The sequence below is a fragment of the Corylus avellana genome, chromosome 1 (genome assembly GCF_965113065.1).
Source record: "Corylus avellana chromosome 1, dhCorAvel1.hap1.2, whole genome shotgun sequence".
NCBI classification, from domain to species: domain Eukaryota; kingdom Viridiplantae; phylum Streptophyta; class Magnoliopsida; order Fagales; family Betulaceae; genus Corylus; species Corylus avellana.
In genome coordinates, this window is record NC_142490.1 from 44,068,911 (window position 1) to 44,072,119 (window position 3,209).

The 3,209-nt window shown below is 35.7% G+C and overlaps 1 pseudogene; it reads left to right on the top strand.

The window, feature by feature from the left end:
• The first annotated feature begins 936 nt into the window (after positions 1-936).
• Positions 937-2,547, top strand: LOC132169964 (G-type lectin S-receptor-like serine/threonine-protein kinase SD1-13; annotated as a pseudogene).
• The last annotated feature ends 662 nt before the right edge of the window (positions 2,548-3,209 follow it).

The window sequence follows — 3,209 nt, forward strand, 5'->3', positions numbered from 1 at the left end:
AGGCTTGTGGGGGGAAAAATGATCATGATATTCAACAATTGCTTCTATCTAGAGACCAAGGAACTCTGTCAGTAAGTACCTCAAAATTTGATCCTAAAAGATATAGAGAATTGTTGGTTGCTACGATTATTAAGCATGACTTGCCATTTTCATATGTTGAATATGATGGTGTAAGAGAGATGCATAGATAGTTGCGTAGTGATGTACCATTAATCTCTAGAAATACTGCTAAGGCAAAATTGGTTAAGATGCATATGTTGGAGAAATAAAAGGTTAAGTCTTTGTTAACTGGTTGTCCAGGGAAGATTAGTTTTACATCTGATTTGTGAACTTCTTTGAAAACTGATGGATATATTTGCCTCACTGCTCATTTTATTGACAAAAATTGGGTATTATCTAAAAGGGTGATAAGTTTTTCATTTATGCCCCCACCACATAATGATGATTCTTTGGCTGACAAGATAGATAGTTTGCTACAAGAGTGGGGGATTGATAAAAAGGTTTTCTCTATAACATTATATAATGCTTCTGCAAATGATGGTTGTGTTGAGAAACTGAAACAAAAATTAAACATGAGGAAAGCCCTTCTTTGTGAAGGTGAGTTGTTTCATATGCGTTGTTGTGCTCATATTCTTAATTTGATTGTGCAAAATGGATTGAAAGAGATCACTGATGCTATTCAAAATATTCGAGATAGTGTTAAGTATTTTAGAGGATCACAAGTGAGAAAACAAAGATCATAGGATTAATATTCAGTGGCATCTGCACTTACTTATTGTGGCGTTGGATGGCTAAACAAAAAGGTAATATGCACATTTCTTTTCACTTAGAAAATAGTCTTGATATCTCAGTGGACTAAGAATTGTTACCACATTTCTACAGTGAGATTACTAACAACTATTGTATAAATACTCAGCAGAGAGAAGGAAAACAAAAATGTTATTGTACAAATTTTTTGGTGAAGAGAAGCTTGGAGACAACGTGAACCAAGTTAAACTCCAAGAGCCACTGTTATTCAACCTTCAGGAGCTGGCAAGTGCAACAAACAACTTCCATCAATCAAACAAGCTTGGACAGGGTGGGTTTGGTCCCGTATATAGGGTAATGCTTGCTCTTGTAGAGGCTTATTACCTAACAACTTGAATATGTAGTCAATTACTTGTTTCTTTGTTTACAGGGAAAATTGTCAAATGGACAAGAAATTGCAGTAAAAAAACTTTCAAGAGCCTCTGGACAAGGGCAAGAAGAATTTATGAATGAGGTGGTAGTGATATCTAAACTCCAGCACTGAAATCTCGTTAGACTCCTTGGCAACTGTGTTGAAGGGGGAGAAAAGATGTTGGTTTACGAATACTTGCCAAACAAAAGTTTGGACGCATTTCTCTTTGGTTAGTTCATGCTTATGCCCTTTGTTAGTATCTTCCAGTATTACAATCTTAAATTATCTACATTGAGAGAAAAAAATGAAATGATATTCTTAGTTGTGGTATCTTAGTTTGTAAATGCATACTTTTCTTATGTGACTTCACCAAATTTTCAGCTTTTACAAACATGATAGAGTTCACCTTGCACGTTCAAACCGAGTGTACTAAATTTTCTTTTCTTTTTTTTTTCTTCTTATTTGGTTAATTTGAATAATTTCCTTTAGATCTAGTCAAATCAAAACTGCTAGATTGGAGAAGACGCTTCAACATTATCGAGGGAATCTGTCGAGGTCTATTGTACCTTCATAGGGATTCCAGATTAAAGATTATCCATAGAGACCTAAAAGCGAGTAATATCTTGTTGGATGAAGAGCTAAATCCAAAAATATCAGATTTTGGTTTGGCTAGGATTTTTGGGGACAATGGAGATCAAGCCAATACTATAAGGGTCGTTGGAACATAGTAAGTACCTTCGTTTGGCAAAATTCACAAATATAATTATACTAATATTCCATGTAACAACATTTGGATGTGTTTTATTGTTAAAATTCAGCGGGTACATGTCCCCTGAATATGCAATGAAAGGGCGATTTTCAGAGAAATCGGATGTCTTTAGCTTTGGAGTGTTGTTACTTAAGATTGTTAGTGGAAGAAGAAATTCTTGCTTTTATGATGATGAGGACGACATGAGCCTTCTAGGATTTATAAGTCCTCCTTATATCGTTGCCTCATTTTTTTAAGAACTTCAATTGCATGTTTCTTATGAGTTTTAGTATTGATGCTAAGAATTTCAATCCTGTTTCCATGTTTTCAGGCATGGAAAATGTGGAATGCAAACAACATTGTGGCATTAAATGACCCAATCATATGTGAACCATGCTTTGAAATGGAAATTTTGAGATGCATACATGTAGGGCTGTTGTGTGTGCAAGATTTTGCTAATGATAGGCCAAGTGTATCCATTGTTATTTCCATGCTTAAAAGTGAGATTATCGATCTGCCTCTTCCAAAGCAACCTGCATACACCGAAAGGCAGATTGCCCGAGATGCTTGCTCCTCACAAAACAACCTAAGGAAATGCTCTGTTAACAATGTTACTGTTAGTATGGTTCAAGGCCGATAGCAAGCATCTGTTCTTTGAAAAAACCACTTGGTGTTTATAGGTGTTGAAGGATTTCAGGGTTATATTATGAGAACCCTTTACCAAATCACCTCTTGACTTTCCCTATGGTTATTTGTATGAGTCTTTGGAAATTGTTTGGGTTATCCAGCATTTAATTTGCTTTGTGATCTTGTTGTCCTTGTTCCAATTTGAGAAGGGATTACGTCGTGCATGTTGTTTTTTAAGGTTGGTTAATTCGTTGTTCAAAAAGGCAATTAATTGTTTATGTAAGGCTCGGTTTGATATATGTTCATTGGTGCCTCGAATGGTTGAAGCTTTGGTTGCAAGCTCATTCGCTAGTGGTTTGAACGGCATTCCTCAGTATAGAAACCCGAGAGTTGTTGGCATGAGTTGTTAATTAAGAATCAAATAAAAGAGATTATAGGAATAATTGTAATTGTCACCCATAATTCTAGTCCTAAGATCTGTATAGCCAAGAATAGCATATGAAATCTCTCTATATATGTATACAATATCCCTGTAAACAAAATAAGAGTGAATATAATGAAAGCAAAGTTGACATGGTATCAGAGCATCTTATGATCTAGCTCTCTGTTCACGTCCATCACTAGCCTCTAGCCTCTAGCCTCTCCTATGGTAGCCACCAAAATCCTAGTCCAGAC